This window comes from Alligator mississippiensis, chromosome 1 (genome assembly GCF_030867095.1).
Source record: "Alligator mississippiensis isolate rAllMis1 chromosome 1, rAllMis1, whole genome shotgun sequence".
Classification (NCBI taxonomy): domain Eukaryota; kingdom Metazoa; phylum Chordata; order Crocodylia; family Alligatoridae; genus Alligator; species Alligator mississippiensis.
The window spans coordinates 311,593,749-311,612,336 of NC_081824.1; positions in this window are offsets into that span (position 1 = coordinate 311,593,749).

An 18,588-nucleotide genomic window follows, 5' to 3' on the forward strand; every position below is an offset into this window, starting at 1 on the left:
AGTTGCGGCTCCTGTGCGTGCCTCCTGGAGCTGTGTGACCCGCTCTGGTGCAAACCCGGACTAGCAAGCCACAGGGATCTGGGCCTAGCCTGGCTGGGCTGCAGAGGGGCCCCAGGACCTGGCTGGGCTTGGCACATAGTCCCTGCATGCCACACAGGGTCCTGTCACCATGGCCCCAGCCCAACTGGGCTGCAGAGGGGGCCCAGGACCCAGCTTGGCCTGGCGTGCAGTCCCCGCATGCTGCACCAGGTCCTGCTGCCACAAGACCAGCCCATCTGGGCAGCAAGAGCAGCCCCAGGGCCAGCAGAACCAGGCTGGGCTCAGTGCATGGTCCCCCTGCTGCTGCTGTTAGAGATTAATTATGGGCCCTGGGAAAGGGGGCTGGGGCCCTCCAGGGTGGAGCTGGGACCCTGGGGGGGGGCAGAGCTCCAGGGTGCCTGGGACCCTGGGCAGGGGGGCTGGGACCCTGTGGGGGATAGGGGCTGTGGCCCTCCAGGGGGAAGCTGGGACCCTGGGCAGTGGGGGGGGGGGGCATTCCATGTGCTGGGGGGCCTGCACCCTGTGGGGGCCAGGGGACCCACCCCTCCTGAGCAGCCCCCACACAAGGTCCCCCACACCCACAGTGCCCCCAGCAATTGCCCCACTCCCACCCACAGACCAACTGACATCCCTCCACATCCACCCACCCACCTTCCCCCACACCCCTTATCACCCCCTTTCTACAAACACCACATCCCCATTATACACCCATCGTGTATGAAGAAAACCAAAAGTACACATCAACACATATAGGTATTTAGAATTTATTTTTTCATGATGGTAGAGACACTGGTAGGCTGCCAAATTGTTTTAACATTGTAAATATACCAATAAAGCATTACCCAACTTATCACTGTCTCTTTATCTAGATATGTGTGTGCATGTATAGAGTGGTTTTTTTGTTTTAAATGTGGAAGAACATGGATTTTGGGGTATTTTAAAAAATGGATTTGGGATGCTGCTGCAGCAGTCCAGCTGGCACAAGGGGTAGTGCCCCCAGGTATCAATTGCCTGGGCCCCAGAAGCTCCAGAGAGTGAGTAGCCCCGAGCTGCTTGCCAGGGCAGGTTTTTGTACTCCTGGGGCCAGGACAGGGCAGCTTTTTATACTGCTGGGGACAGCACAGGTGCTGGCCCCAGGCTCTAGCTCCCCCTGGCTGCAGATCTGGGAGGAGCCATGCGGGGTTATTTTGCCCCAAGTGGCACAATTTGCTCCACAACGAAGTGCATGTCCGAGCATGTGAGCTGAGGCAAAAAACTCCAGCTCAAATTTGCACCACTTCTAATTGCATCCTAAGTACATCCTAATTTTAATTCTTATTTATTCATGGAGGGGTAGGGAGGAAACCAGCTCTTTTATAGCAAAAACCAGGGTACTTAACTTTATCCATGTGCTTGATGGGCTGATGGATCAGGCCTGAAGAACTCAGTCTTTTTCTGGATTCAGCTCTGAGCAACTGTACAAGCTGTAAGACACTGGATAATCAGGGCCATTATCTTTAAAGCTGATTAGGATTTTTGATTGCTCTTTCTATAGCACCACAGGTGTGTTTGGCACTTGAAAGATGCCAAAAGAACTACGCTAATTAAACTTTGCCAGCACTTGCAATAGAAACCTGTTTAAAAAATATGTAGTTAATACAATGTGCGGTATTTTGAAAACTTGACATCCAGGATGCTCTTATTGTGAGAATAATTAACTTTTCCCTCTAGATTATAGTCCTAAAATTCTTGCCGTGGATCTAAGGCACAACCTGTAACCTGGAAACTCTTGGTCCTGTAGATCTATTGAACTGAGATTATTAGTTTATGAATCCGAGTTGTAGAACACTTATTTTCAGATGTGATCTCTAGAGGTAAAAAGAAACCCTAGAGCACCAGGAGTATGATATAATGTTAACACAAGAGGCAATGTTTTTTTATAATATCTTTTGTTGGACTGACTATAGTTGGGAGAGAAGTTTGATGTGTGTAGGATCTGTGGATTCTTACTGTGGTCAATTGTGATGGCAGTGGAAAAGTGCTGACAGGTTTTGCAGCATTTATTGTTAAGGCAGGATTGTGTCATATTTGGTGTCTGTTGATCAGGAGGGAGTATGCTTTTGCCAACTTTTGGGGCCTAAATGCCAGGAATAGGCCTTAATTTTTTTTAGTATAGGCTGTAATCATCTGATGATCCTCCTTATAGGTTCTAGTCTGGATGGTACATGGCAACAAGGTGTGTTTAGTCAGTAGCCCTATACGATGGGTCCAACCAAAGATATCACGAAAAGACCTTTGCCTCTCATACATTTCCTGGACCATCAAAGCTACAATACCCTGACCCTACTTCAATATTAATAGGGATTTTTTGATCAACTCTATGGGCTATTGCATCAAATTATAACTACTAACTGTACCAATGAGCCCCTTATAGATATTTGTGAAAAAGAATGTTTAAAAGAATATGAATAATCTTCATTTACTTAAGTGGCTTGTCAGATAATTCAGGAACATGTATTATATTAGTAGTTTAAAATTAGTATGATCTTTTTATAGAGTTCCACTCAACATTGCTGTTCTGAGGTTTAGATTCTTTTTTGTTTTATAGAATGTGGTAAAATAAACAAATTGTTACTGTAAATTATCAGTGCATAGACTTTTTACAGTTTTTGTAACATTAAGATGTGCAGGGCATACAATGAGATTCAGGTTTGAAACACAGTTAGCTTTGAGAACAAAGTACTCTTCTTTAGTTGACCAAAAATGAAAATCTATCCAGATAGAGAAGATGACATTCATCATTTAATTGTTTTTTTCATGTATGACCCATGTTGCTTCACACAGAACTAGATGATGTACTTCCTGATGACATTGAAAACAATTAGAGGTTTTCTGCAAGTCACTGCTTACTAGCAGGGTTCAAAATCTAGCATTCAGCCTCTACATTCATTTTTATAGTTGCATTTATAAGGTAGTAATAATTATCTGACTCACGCATTTAGAAGTTCAGTTCATTAATGGCTCTAAAATTACTTTGAGATCCTTGAGTTGAAGATGGTTTAATTCAAAACATTATTGACTTGTATGAACACAGAAAAGGTCGTAAAAAGATTTTGTTATTAAAACTGAATTATTCTCATAGTTACATTGAATTCTTCTTAAGAGTCAGTTGAAACGTAAAAGAGGGGGGTGATATGTTATGCATCAAATCATCCTGGGTTTAAAGAAAAGAATTAAAACAATTCATGAACTCTGTATATTAGCTTACAGTTGTATAATATTCAGGATCTAACTCTTCTAATCAATAGATTCTCTTGCTGTTTAGAGCTGTTCTTTAACAAGACCATCCAGTTCATAGCACATTGAAGGCCAAGGATGAGTGCATATCAAGGAAACAGAACTAAAAATCAGATTTTAAAAGATAATTATGCACCTAAAGAGGTACAGTAGAAGTTCTGTTATCCGGCATCTTACAAGCCATCATGCTCCGCTAACCAGCATGCCAGCTTGTAAGATAAAGTGAAACCGGAAGTGCCTACTGTGGCACTTCCGGTTTCTCTGAGCCCCCATTGCTCGGGGCAAAGCAGCCTGTGCTGCTGAGTCCCCACAGACTGGGGGCATAACAGGGTGTGTGGGGCTGTGCAGGACCCTCCTCTCTGTCCCATGGGGCCCTGCGGGAGGGAGGCAATGCCATGGGAGGGGCAGAGGGATGCCCCAGACATAGTTTGAGAAGTGGCAGCCGGGGCTGCTCAATTAACCAGCATATTTTGTTATCTGGCATCCCTCATTCACAGGCTTTAAACTAAGCTCAATGGGAGATGAATGCACAACCACCAATGCAAAAGCACCAAGCAACAACTGCAGAAATACTAAATCATCAAGCACAGGTGACAGGTGAACCCCCAACAGAACCCATTCCTACTCCATCCCAGGGATGGGGCTCTTCTAAGAGTGCCTAGGACCCCACAAATGCCAGAAGCCTGGGGAATAAATAGGAGGAACTGGTGCTTCTGCTATATAATGATAATACAATCTCATAGGAATAACGGAGACCTGGTGGGACTCCACCTATGACTGGACCACAGATATAGATGGTTATACCTTGCACAGGAAGGATTGTGCTGCTAGAAAGGGTAGGGGTGTAGCTCTGTATGTGAAGGAGCACTACGCTTCCCTACAAGTGGAGTTTGGCACTCAGGAAAGGAAACTTGAGACCCTCTGGGTCAAAATACGGGGGGGAAGTGTGATGAAGGGGTTATTTTGGTAGGCGTCTACTAGAGACCTCCTAACCAAGAGGAAGATCTCAACCACACATTTGTAGGGGAACTGGCAGAGGCTGCACACTCTTGGTGCATGGTTGTCATGGGTGACTTCAGTTACCCTGACATCTCATGGAAGGAGCACTCTGCCAAATCTGAACTGTTGCACAGCTTTCTCATCTGCATTGATGAACTCTACTTGGCCCAGGAGGTCTATAGGCCATCAAGAGGAGGGACACTCCTGGATCTGGTACTGGCCAGTGGGGATGATTTGGTGAGTGACCTGAGAATCAAAGGGAACCTGGAAGAAAGTGAGCATCAGTTGATCACTTTCTCTATTCATTGCAAAGCTGGCAAATCAGTCAGCAATGCAGAAATCCTTGATTTTAGGAAAGCTGACTTCCATTAGCTCAGGAGGCTGGTTGTTGTAGCCTTGAGAAACCAGAATCTAACAGAGAGAGGAGTCCGTGAAGAGAGGTTGCTCCTTAAGGATGCAATCCTTGAAGCACAAGGGAAGTCCATCCCAGCCCAAAGGAAAGGCAGCAAAAGGGTTGGGCAACCCCTGTGTCTAAATAGGGGATTCATGGACCTTCTGTATTTCAAAAGAGAAGCCTACAAGGGCTACAGTATTAGGTAATATCACCAAGGAGGATTATTAGGCACTGGCCCATACCTGTAGGGAGCAAACTAGGAAAACCAAGGCCAAAACTGAACTCAAATTGGCTATGGGAATGAAGGACAACAAAAAGTCCTTCTTTAGATATATGGGTATTAAAACAGGGACAACATTGGACCCTTGCTAAACCAAATGGGGCATCTGACAACTGATACCCAAGAAAAAGCTAATGTCCTTAATGACTATTTTGTGCCAGTCTTCCATCAGCCCAAGGGGATCGTCTTGCCCAACAAGATTCAGGATTTTCAGGACATGGGCGAACACACCCCTATTATTTGCAAAGACCTCATGAAGGGACACCTTAAGAGGCTGGACACCCACAAATCAGCTAGTCTGGATGGAATGCACCCAAGAGTGCTTAAAGAACTGGTGGAGGACATTTGAGAACTTGTGATGCTCGGGTGAGGTTCCTCGGGATTGGAAGAGGGCCAGTGTGGTGCCCATCTTCAAGAAAGGGAGGAAGGAAGATCCAGAGAGCTACAGGCCAATCAGTTTGACCTCAATCCCTGGGAAAATATTGGAAAAAATCAAAGAAAACATTAACAACAGGCTAATGGAATGCAATATTCTGAAGGACAGCCAACTTCATTGGCTTCATTGTGGGTAAGTCTTGCCTGACAAACCTAATTTCCTTCTACAACCAGGTGATGCTTCACCTGGACAAAGGAGTGGAGGTAGATATCATCTACTTGAACTTCAAAAAAGCCTTTGACTTGGTCTTCCATGAAGTCCTCATGTTTAAACTGGGGAACTATGGCCTAGACTACCTCACAGTCTGATGGCTCAGGAACTGGCTCTGTGGCTGGACCCAGAGAGTGGTAGCCAATGGAATCATGTCACCATGGTGACCAGTGGCATTACCCAGGGCTCCTTATTCGGACCAGTACTTTTTAACATATTTATACATGTGTAAGGCTCATCTCAAAAAGGGTTCTGGGAGAAGGCTAAACTGACATCCCGGGGGGGGGGGGGGGGGGAATCAACTTGGCAGAACCCAGGAGCCATGGGATAATAACTTAATGCATCTACCATTCTTTGGGTAAGATTAAAAAGAAGAACTTGCCCCAAAGGCTCTAGAAAGAAGTTTAGAAATGACAGCTTTGCAAAACAATAGCTTTACTCTAATGCATGAAAATTAATAAGCTTTTCCCTAATCCATAAAAGGTAACAAGGCTAGAAGCTACTTTGATTAGAGAACCCAAAGAGACAGGGAGCAGGAGTGAGGGTATAAAAGTTATGAGAACTAAGCCCCTGGGGAAATCACTTTGGGGAAAGACAAGGCTGAGGACCCAATAATGGAAACTGTCTCACCACCCTGGACACAGAGTGGGGTTCCCAAGTCAAGTCAAATAATGACTTAGGACAGAGTGGGGAGTGCCTTTCTTCCAGCCCGACGTGCTACCGATTATTACTGAGTTGCCGCTATTACTTGCAATAAAAGTTATACTTGTTGCTTTGACCCTAGCATGTGACTTGTGAATTACTCACCTTCCCCCTTTGAAAAAAAGAGAGCCCTGACAAAATGATGAGGACTCAGGTATCAGAAGTGGACTGGCTAAATTTGCTGATGACACCAAACTATGGGGAAGTATAGTCACACTAGAGGATAGGCTTGCAGTTCAGGCTGACCTAAACAGGCTTGTAAGGTGGGCGGACAAAAACCTGATGCCATTCAACACTGAGAAAGGCAAGGTGCTCCACCTCGGGCAAAAAAAATCCACATTACACCTATAGGCTTGGCAGTGCTACACTTGCTAGCACCATAGATTTCATAGATTTCATAGACATTAGGGCTGGAAGGGACCTCAGAAGATCATCGAGTCCAGCCCCCCGCCCAAAGGGCAGGACGTCAGCTGGGGTCATAGGATCCCAGCAAGATAAGCATCCAGTTTCATCTTGAGATGACCGAAAGGGACTTGGGGGTAATGATTGACTACAAGATGAACATAAGCGACCAATGTAATGCTGCAGCCAGCAAAGCAAACAAAACCCCAGCTTGCATCTATCGATCCATTTCAAGCAAGACCCAGGAAGTCATCTTCCCACTGCACTTGGCCTTGGTGAGGCCACAGTTAGAGTACTGCATCCAGTTTTGGGCTCCGCATTTTAGGAAGAATGTGGAGAAGTCCAGAGGAAAGCCACGCCCATGATCAGAGGACAAGAGAACAAGTCTTCTGAGGAAAGGCTGAGAGACATGGGACTCTTCAGTCTGGAAAAGCAAAGGCTCAGAGGGGACTTGGTGGCAGCTTATAAATGTATTAGGAGTGTGCACCAGGAACCGGGAGAATGCCTGTTCACCAGGGCACCCCAAGGCAAGACCAGGTCTAACAGGCACAAACTCTGGGAAGACCATTTTAGACTGGACATAAGACATTTCTTTACCATCTGAGTTCCCGAAGTCTGGAACAGACTCCTCCCAGAAGTGGTGCAAGCACCTACTCTGAATGCCTTTAAGGCACATTTGGTTGCTTATCTTGCTGGGATCATTTGACCCCAGCACATTTCCTGCCCCTTGGGCAGGGGGCTGGACCTGATGATCTTGTGAGGTCCCTTCCAGCCCTAATGTCTATGAAATCTAGGATTAGCAGAAAAGGTCTGTGAAATGCTTTAAAGTATTAAAGTATTTTATGTTTTGAGTACAAAAGAATAACTATAGTTTCCCAAATAAAAAAAAATGCCTTGATGACCTCAATGCACCAAAATCAATTGAAAATACAGTTAAAGTGTCTGGATGCTCTGAGTGAATAAACCTCAGCATGGGAGTAATACTTTAACCATTTCAACAAAACTGTAGAGTGTTCAAGACAACTCCATAGATCTGACTGTCAATATACCAAGGGCAGTGAATCACAGAAGGACTTAAGCACCTAATTCTCCTGCCTAACTGCCCCTGTGGGAACCTAAGTCTGAGGCTAGGGACAGAAGTTCTACATAAACAAGTTTAAGTAATGAGAAACTGCTTTAAACCCATAAAAGAACAGAAGTTCAGTGCACATAAACCAGTTTCAATCTGGCCAAAACTGGTTTAAGATAAATCTGTTTGAATGTAGTATCAGACTTAACTGATTTAGGGCAAAACAGTTTATAGAACTTCTGCCCTAGACCCCTTCCTGGTTCAAGTTAAATCACAGTCCCCAAGCATCCCAGGATTCTTTGCAGTCCTAGGCAGGGCTGTGTTGTTTGCTCCAAAGGAGCAGGCGTGGTCCCACCCTTCTACTTTCTAGCTGGAACAGTCAGGACTGACTGACAAGGCAGGAACCTGAGCTGGAGATGCAGCCCTGTTTGCCTGGGAGGGGTGGGGAAGCAGCCCTTCCCAAACCTTTCCCTGCTGGAGTGGAGGGGGGCAGGAGCATGGGCTAGCAGGCTGAGATGGAGTGGTGGGAGGGGGGTTTAAACTTCCTCCATGGCACACAAGACCCCAGACCAGGTCTGCAGGGTGGTGGGGGGACTGACACCTTTCTATTCCCTCACCCCACTCCCTGCTTCAGCAGAGAGCAGGGGACGTGGCCATGCCATAGCTGGGGTGGGCAGGGTGAGGTGGGGAAGGGCTGTTTAATCTCTCCCAGCAGCACGGGACCCCAGCCGGGGCCTGCCTGGCTTTTCCCCCCTGCTCACCACTTGAGCAGCAAGGGGGTGTAGCCAGAGAGCAGCCCAGGCAGTGCCTCAGGCAAAGGGGTGGGGGTAGGGAGGGGAATTAACCTCCCCTGCTTCCCCTCTCCCACTGACACAAGACTCCACCTGGGATCTGCCCAGCTTTTCTCCCCACTTGCCACTCAAGCAGTGTGGGGTGTGGCTTGATGTGGCCCAAGGAGTATCTGAGGTGAAGGGGGGAGGGAAGGAGATTAAACCCCCTGCCTCCCCTCTCCCGCTGGCACAGAAGCCCATCTGGGGTCTGCCTGGCTTTTTCCCCGTGCTCAGGCAGCCATCTGGCTAAGCCCCCCGCTGCTTGAGCAGTGAGCAGGGGGAAAAATATGGGCAGACCCCAAATGGGGTACCATGCTCATGGGAGAGGGGAGGCAGGAGGGTTTAATCCCCCTCACCTCCTTCACCTGAGAGGCTGCCATCTGGCCATGCCCCCCACTATTGTGGACAAACTGGCAAGACCTATTTCCCTCTTCCCCTCCAGGCACACCCTGGCTAGGGTCCCTGCAGGCCAGGGTGGGTGTTTAAACCCCTCCACTACCATACCCAGCAGCCTTCTAGGGCCTGGCCATACAATCCCCCTTCAGCTCAGCTTCCCTCCAGACTTCTGGCCACTGCCAAAGGGAAGGGAAGCTCACTCTAGCACCCACTGAACTCTGCCAGAGGGCATGTCTTTATTGATCTTCAGAGTGAATTTTGAGGGTCACCCATGAACTAGTGCAAGTCATGTGAGCCAACCCTCTGCACTGACATGTTAGTTTAGTGCAACTGCATACTATACAAAGAAGGAAGAACAATTAATGGGGTCACTACTATCCGCTCTCCTGATCTTAAGTCTGTGTTTGGGGAGGGCTTTCTGTCAGTAGAGCAGCCAATGACTGGTTGCCGGAGGAATGACTCATCCCCAGCTGGAGCAGTGACTCATCCCATTCTTCGCCACACTTAATTTTGATTATGAGTAATTATATGATTATAGAATCCACTGAGCTCCTCTTCTTCACTTGACTGGATATACCATATTTCATGGTGTATAGGTTGATGTGGTACATAAGTCAATCCCATTTTTCTGATCAAAATGTTAGATCCAGTGTATAAGTTGACCTAACTTTTTGGATGAGAAATATGGGGTTGACTTATATTAGCCCCCATGCACCCTCATTGCAGGTGGGGCACCTGGGGGTTGGACATGTGCTGCAGCGCTGCTCGCAGGGGATGGGGCTGGGCTTGGCTGGCATGGCCCCATCCCCTGTGAGCAGCACTGCCTGGACTGCACCAGCCAAACACCAAGCCTGGCCCTGTCAGCTGTGAGCAGCACCGCTAAGCGCTGAGTCCAACCCCATCCCTTGCAAGCAGCGCTGGGCTCAGCGCTCAGCAGTGCCGCTTGCAGCAGATGGGTCTGGCTTGGTGCTTGGCTGGCGCAGCCCAGGCAGTGCAGCTCACAGGGGATGGGGCTGTGCCAACAAAGCGCCAAGCCTGGCTCCAAGCAGCACTGCCTGGGCCACGCCAGCCGAGCGGTGAGCCTGGCACCACTTGTAGGGGATGGTGATATGGTGTATAAGTTGAGGTTGAATTTTAAGAGTTAAAAATTGGGCTTCAAAACTCAACTTATATACAGTGAAATATGGTAATTTGTTTCAAATGTAATGAGACCATTACATCTGAAATATCATACCATTTTTTCTTGGATATAAGCCACACCATTTTTATTCAAATGTGCGATAAAATGTGGGGTATGCATTATATGCAAGGAAACAGGATCCCCACGAGCAGTGAAGGAACAGTGGCATTGTTCATCGCCATGGATGTCAGAGCTATGGCAAATAATGTTGTTAACACTTTCCTACTATCAAGTTTATGGACCCATGGTAAAGCCCTTGACTGGATGACTAGGCCCTATGCAACAGATTGGACTCATGCATGGGGTCGGTCTATGCCTGAGGTCAGACCTGGCATGCTGGATTGCATCTGGAATGTGGTCCTGGACTCTGAGTGTGGGCTCAGGCCATTGCATTGCCACAAATCCAGCATATGGAGTCAGCCTTGGCATGCAGGGTCAGACTCAGTGCTCAGGGTCAGACCAGCATGTGGTCCTGGACCCATGAAGCAGAGCTGGCTTTGGTGCACAGGGTCAGACTCTGCTTGCAGGTCAGAGCCAGCATGTAACTGCAGAGTCAGCACATGGGCTAGGACCTGGCACATTGAATCAGCCTGTGGTTGCACTGGAGGCTTGGTTCTCTAGCTGCTGCTACTTAGTTTTTGCAAGGAAATGTTTTCTTCATTCTGCCTCTTCAAAAAGAAGGTGTGTATTATATACAGGGGTGTGGCATATGTGAGAAAATACGGTATTTCACAACCTTTTTTTTTCTTGTTGTTGCCAGAAACATCATGTTCCCCTGTGTCAATGGAAATTCTGTTTTCTTTTTTTGCTTACATTGTAAGCAATCTTTATAACCTTAAAGTGATAAGAGAACATTCACCAAACTTCATTTAATCAGTGCCTTCTGAGTAGTCTGGATCAGCATTCAGGCTAGGTGGACAACTCATCTGATGTGCCCATCTGAAATCATGACCTCTGTGTCTGATGTACCATATTTACTCAAATCCAAGAAGAGCCCCCCAGTAATTAGATTCTAGACATGAAAAGTGTATATATTTGTTATAATTTTCCATATATAGAATCTATTTATTGGGAAGTTTGCCATAAATCCATCACCCCAACTACTACAGCAGGACAAGCTGTGGTAGAGGGCAGGCAATAGAGTTAAGGACTTCTGGTCCTTGCCCCCTGCCACCCACTGTCTCCCCAAACCACTTGTATACACTGCTGTGCCATGGCAGGGAGTATGCTCTGCTCCCTGGCCTCCCTAACCTCCTGTTGTGCCACTGTCATGCCTTGATACTAATATGATCACCCTGGGAGGCTGCCTTTAGAGGCTGGGTATCTCCCTTTTTGGTGCCTTCCCCTAAGTACTGCCCAAGTACAGTCCTCTGGACTGGTCTCTTCCCCCTAACCAGCCCTCAAGGCTATTTGCACTCTCTTGGTTATTCATGCCTGCCTTATGGGCATCAATCATGCCTTCCTGGCCCTAAATGTGCTTCAGGGGCACACATCTTGGGCTTCATCCTCCCCTGTAGCCACACCCATGCCCATGGGTGACTGGTGCCTCCTGAGTCTGGGGAAGCACCTGCAGAAGCCGCCAGTGGTGCTGGTGGTGAGGATGGGGCTGGTGAGCACCTGCAGAAGCTGCTGGTGGTGTCAGTGGTGGGGACAGGGCTGGCGAGCCTCCGCAAAAGCCAGCAGCGATGTTGGCAGTGGGGGATGGCCCTGTCAGAGGGGGCACATGCCTTCTCCCATGTTCCCCCTACCACTCACCAATGGAAGGGAGAACCACCTATGCCCATGCCTCACAGGTATTACTCTAATTTCATTTACTTGTCCACCTGGCCCTGTTGGTATGCAGGCCATGGGTCCCTGACACTTGCAGGGCTGCTCCCCTGCTGTCTCTGTATACAGTGCCTTCAGAAGACACCCAACTTCCCCCTATAGCCACCCTGTTTTCCAGTCAAATAAAACACCAAACATCAATCAATTTTCCAGCTGAAACACAAAACCCATCTTGAGTTTCTAACCACTGCAAACACCTTACCCAACATAGCTGGCACCCTCCCAGACTTGCAGTTACCTTCCTGAGTCTTCATCTTCACTTCTGGCAGCCTGTGCTATCACGAACTTTTTTCCCTCTCTCTCCGCAGAGTATAGGGCTCCCTGCACCAGGTCAGGACCTGGTTTTTATAGCCCTGTAAGCCACATCCCTTCTGGTCACCTGATCTCCTAATTCTCTGAACCTGGCCCAGGAGTTTCTACTTTACTTTAATCATGCTGCGCCTTGCTACTGCTGCCAACCTAGCTATTCCTTGAAGATCCTGGCTTTGTGCATTTGTGGCTATGGGCTGATCCAGAGCCTCGCCTCTCTGGTCAATGAAGGCCCTATTCTATTTTCCTGTTCCTTATCTCTCTGGGGGTAGCAGGGCTATGGTTCCTTGTTATATCCTTCCTCCTGCCTTCCCCCCGATGCCTATATCCCCTGGCCTGCCTTCCCACCATTTGCCCCTCCCCTCCCACCTCCCTGCCTCACTGACACTTGCCCTTCCTGGCTTTGGCTCTGACGTTTCTGTAGTAGCTGAGGTGCAGATTCACTTCCAGGTCTATTCTGAGATAAAAATAAACTGATCCTTTCCTAGTGTATATACTGCATATAATCAAGCCAAAGGCATTCACAGTTATAATAGAAATATTACAAAACAGCACCACATTCTGTCACACCCATCTGCTATTCTCAGGCACAAAGTTTACCATAGTGGACCAGACAGAACTAGCAAACAGGCTAAGGTCTTTGACTGGGAAGACACAGTTGTGAAGCTACAAGGAAAACCACATTACTTGTTATGCATGCATTAGTTAACACAGGCTAGCCAGTGCAAGTAACTTCAGCTCTACCAGTCCCAATCTCGTTTTACCATTAGTTCAGATGAAGGAACCTGAGAAAAGGAAGCACATATCTCCTTTACTAAAATCCAATTCACATGCTAGTGTAATTCCCCATTCATATTTTTGTATCACAAAAACATTAGAATTAAAGTCTTGTGGTGACTAACTAGTGGCAAAGCAGCAGGCACATGCAGGAAGCCATAGATGTGAACCTGCAGACAGGAAGTTCAGAGCCTATGGTTTCTATGTTTTTGACTGGACTGAAGCAGCAGTGGAATTCTGCAATACCCTGTATGACCGAACAGTCCAATTTGGGAACACAGAGAAGCTGAGAGATACAGTGACATCCGTGCTTGATACCACACCTACTAGCCTGTGGCATCTGATAACAATGAGACTGTCACTGACTGGTAAAAGGTGTGCCATGGCTATTAGTGCCTATGCTCCAGCCATAAATATCTCGATGCAATAGAAAATACACTTGTAACCCTGGCACACAGCACTACCCACTTGCTGCATCTGGGTATTGGAATCCTGGGGCGCCCAGTAGGGTAAGCTTCACTTGGCTCTCCTAAGAGCCGAAATGAGGCTTTCCGACAGGGAGGAGCCCCTTTTACACTTACAAACCCTTTCGAACCACAGATATAATTATTTACAAATATTTAATTATATACAATTTAAATATACACAGAATAAGGTATAACTAAAGGAGATACACATTACAAATTGCTGTCAAAATCACTCTATACACATTACACAAAAGGAGTACTGGTGATACAGGGATAGTCACTTGGGTGCTTATGGGGTTCACAAACTGATAACCTCTCAGTTGTGATACAGGTTAAGGAAGAAGCATAAACAATAATTAGATGTTGAAACATTTGCTCAATTGATTGATATTAAAAAAGAACAACAACAATCCCCAACTCCTCCTACCGGCACTGGGTCCTTCATGGCTGGGGTCCTCCTACATCAGCCCAAGCATCACTGCACTGCTGGCAGCTGCTCCCACATCTGGGTCCCTGCAACACACAATGTATACTGCTCCAGGTGGCAGCCTCTGCACAGTGGACCATGCCACTCAGGCTGCAGGCTAAAGCAGATACACTTCTGCCACAGGTCAACACATGGGCACACTGGGTTTGGCTCCCACAGCCTGTTCCCCTCTCTTTAGGACACACACACACCAATGAACTGGGGCTAGTTCCCTGAGTCTCTCCTCCCCTTGCTTGTGCCCTGGGATGTGCCAAGCTGGGCTTTTGCAGTTGTGCACCTCTCCCTTTAATTACACACACACTAACCAAGGGGCTTGCTTCCCCACAAGAAAACTCACATGCTCCTCAGGCAGCTGCCTGAAGGGATCAGCCCACTCCCTCCAAAGCCCCGGCTACAGTCCTGGGGCTGCGAGTGCACCTCTGACCCTTTGGCAGCTCAACACAGCTCCTGCAGGCTCTGAGGGGACAGCCAGGCACACACAGCCCTCTTCCCACGGTGTGCACCCTTCTCTCCCCCTCTCTTCTCTCTCTCTGTGGGGCAAACACACCCCGCTTTTAAAGAAACCCTCCCAGCCAATCCAGAGGCTGGGATTTTTTTGGGCTCTACCTAACCATCCCTCTCTGATTTCAACCACCCCTTGCCAGGGTTATTCCATTCCTTCCTTTTTTCAAGATGTCCCTGTCTGGGACAGCTTCATTTGCCCTGAGTTGGGACAAATTTCCTCTGCCCCAGTACCGTGTCTCCAAAGGGACAAGCCTCATCCTGGGACACCTTCCGGTCAGGTAAGCAACTCTTCAATGTCTGTTACACATTTTATGAAGATCTAGGGCCTATCATCTCATAGGTTTCTGGAAGAGACAATCTCATTACCCTGGATAAATTTAATTCTCACATTGGAGCTGACCACAGGTCTTGGAAGGGAGTAACTGGTCGATATCGTGGAAAGAAGAGTAAAAATAATGCAATGCTGCTCCTTAAATTGTGTTCAACCCCATTATTTGCCAATCACACCCTCAGTGACAGCTGCGTAACCTCATTACCTTCAAAGCATGCCCTCCATGGCACCTGTGTGACCTACAGTAACTTTTGCAAAATTGGACAGGTGGAACTGCTTAGAATTTAGACAACAGTTGTCTTGACTGCTCTCCATAGAGGCAGAATCTCCAGCTTGCTCTCTTTCTGCTGTGCCAGATCTGTAGAGCTAACAAGAGTAAAAAGCAGTAAAAGCTTATTTTTGTCACCAAAGTCAATGTGTATCACTCTGAAGACATACAAGGACCAAGTCTGTCAAGTAAGAAGGTACCATTTTTTATCTAGTCTCTTTTGCCGAGTAAAACACATTTTAGGAATTTGATTTAAGCTAACAACAGACAGACAAGTCCAAAAGAGTGACTGGCACTTCATCCATAATCCTCACTCTGCTGCCTTCATCTATCCTTCTGTTTATTTCTTTTTACAGTGGCTGGTGGTGAGAGCACATTAACAGTCTTCATTTTGAATTTCCAGAGTAAGTGAAAAATTCATGTTATTTATACCTGATAATGAAAACCATGCTTCTGTATGAGGAAAGAGTTAGCAACAACACCACAGAGCAAACACACATTCAAAGTCTGGGTGTGACATGACCCAGATCTGGAGTGAGCAAGGTTTTCCAGCATGGCTCAGCTTGGTGGGCACTAGGACCTGAACCCTACTGCCACTTCTCCCTCACTTGAACTGTACTCTGGTAAAAGGCCCTCTCCAGTATCTGGAACCCATGCTACTTGATTGTGGCACTGCATAGAGAGAATTTAACTGATGCAAAAGCTCTGAGTGTCCAACTGCAGTGTGGTACAGGGAGAGCCTCCTCCCCACTCCCTTGCTACTAAATGCCACCAACATCATGGCTCCAAGGGCTGGATCCAAACATTCCACAAGCTGCATCTTTTATTATACCAACTAAATAGATGGAAAAAAGTTCTTGGCAAGCTTTTGGGCACAAACTTCTTTCCATCTATTTAGTTGGTCTAATAAAAGATATCACATCTACCCAAAGAACAGTACATATCTATGTCCTTAGGCCAGCACAGCTACAACCAACAACCCTACAAGCTGCATCTGGCCTTTGGGTTGTAGCTTGCTCACCACTGACCTAGATAATAGAAAAAAAATCAAATTAAAATGAATCAAGACATAGGTAAATTGAGGAGCCTAAGTGTGAGATATGTGGGTGTGTTGAATCTGCATGTGTGAGTTTAAAGTTACCTTCTGTTGTGAATGTACCAATACCAATGCATGTATGGTTTTACTTTAAGTTTACAATATATTCTGTGCTTGCCAGTTTCTGTCCTTTCCCACAGTTATGGCTGCAGTTGTTTATTTATGAAGGCCATGAGACAAACATAACAAGGGTTATAAAAGTTAGTCCAGGTGAGGACAAAGCAGGAAAGTGCAATGGGAACAAAAGCAGTGTCATCATTGGAGATAATGTTCCTTATAACTTGTAATCCATCCTCATGGGCAATGGTGTATACAGAGATGTGATGCCCATGGTAGTTAACATGATGGTTGGAGGAATGGATGTTTCTCAATGGAACCAAGTTCATTTAGGAAATCTGTGGTGTCCTTCAAATAGCTGGCAGCTTCCCTAGCATGTGGGAATAGAGTAAGTGTTGCATAGCCAGAAACTCCTCCCAGGTGGTGCCAGTGCTAAAGAGAATGGGATATTGTGAGTGGCCAGATCTGTGGATCTTGGGTAATAAGTACAAAGTTGGCTGACCTGGGTTCCCAGGAGGTGGGATCAGAAATTCTTTTCTGTGTTTTCAGGGGAAGTGTTTTTAAGAGTCTGTGTGGTTCCCTCTGGTATTGTTCTTGGGGTCATTGGTCAGGAACTCCATGCTGGAAAGCTGTCTTTCAGTTTCCTGTATGTGTGCTGTTTTGTCCATGACAATAGTGGCACCCCCCATATCATCCTGCTGTATGATAATATCAGGGTTGTTTTTAAGTCCACGCATAGGTTTTCTGTGCCAACCAGAAATCTGGATTTTTTAAATAGAAAAAGATACATACTTTAGCTGTAATTATTTTGTCTCACTAAATATAATGTTCAAGATGTACAACAGCCTGTTAGAAGTCTAAATATTAAACCATTACAGCCCTTTCCCTAAGTTAGGATGACAGCTTGGATTCTTTTATCCCGTGTTCCTCTGTATTTCAATACGCAGTAAGTCAGCAGACCCTCATTTCTCCATGCCAAACAATATCTTATGCTGTTTTCTGCTTTCCTCTCTATAGCTGTTTGTACTTTCAAGACTACATGAACCACATTCCAAAGTCTCGCTTGTCATGGTTTCTACAGTTCCAGCTAATCAGTAGTGTTTGAGACAACTATCACTGTATGCTCTGTGCTCATCCCAGTCTCTCTCTTTTTCTCTTGCTTTGCACATCCTATTTGGCTAGCTTCTCTTATCTCTTCAGTGCTCACTCTTTCACTCCCTATCATCACTATATAGTCCTAAAAAGCAAACTCCATTTTCACAAATAGCATGTACTCTGCAGGAGGCAATAGATATTAGCTGGTACAGCTGAGATTTGTCTAGAACCTGGTTAAAATGGTTGGGAAGCAGTGCCAAAGGAGTCCATCTTGAATGTGCCAATTCATGTATTACTCAGATATATACAAATACAGCAGTCTGTGAGGAAAGCACAATTTCACTTTTACAATTTAGGTCAGCAGCTGCAGCTCAGGAAGGAACCTGTAGTCAGCTGCTATGTTACTATTGTACTGATATCTTTGGATCTTGATGTAGATTGAAAATCACTGATACAAAGCTGAGGAGATAAGAGTGGACAGTCAGAAGGGAGATGAAAGTTCCCAAAAAACTTTTGTTAAAATGCTGTGAGACAGAGAAATTATTTTTTGTTGTTGTTGATGATGATGGATATATAGTGGGTTATACAGTGGGTGCATATACAAATGCTTTATGTGGAGCTGACTAATTAGCTCCACAGTAAAGTGTCACTGTCTACACGTGCACCAGTATAGGGGCCCAGTAAATTAATTAACACTGCCATAGTGAAGTAATTTACTCTGCCAAAACACACGTGCAGATGGTGACTCAGGCTGGCTGGGGCAGGAGGATGCTAAAGTGTGGGAGCTGTCTGTTACCTAGCCCCATACTGTAGCACCCTTGTGCCCCAGACAGCTTCTTCACTGCCCAACACCACCACCCTGAGCCTGGGGCTGGCCCCCTGGACCTCCTCCCAGCCCAGGGCTGCTCCGCCCTGGCTCAAACTGCTGCAGTCCCAGGTGCATGTGTAAATGCTATGCCTGGGAGCAGTTTTCTCTGGCACGTACTCTACCAGAGTTTATCATGTCACCTTAATGGCATGTGTTGTTGCATCCAGTATTAAAACAGCCACATTACTTAATTGCAGTGTATGGAGACTTTGCCATATATCTGGATAGGCATCTGGCTGGGCTGGATAAGCATCTGGCTGGGGTCACCTGACCCTAGAACTCTTTCCTG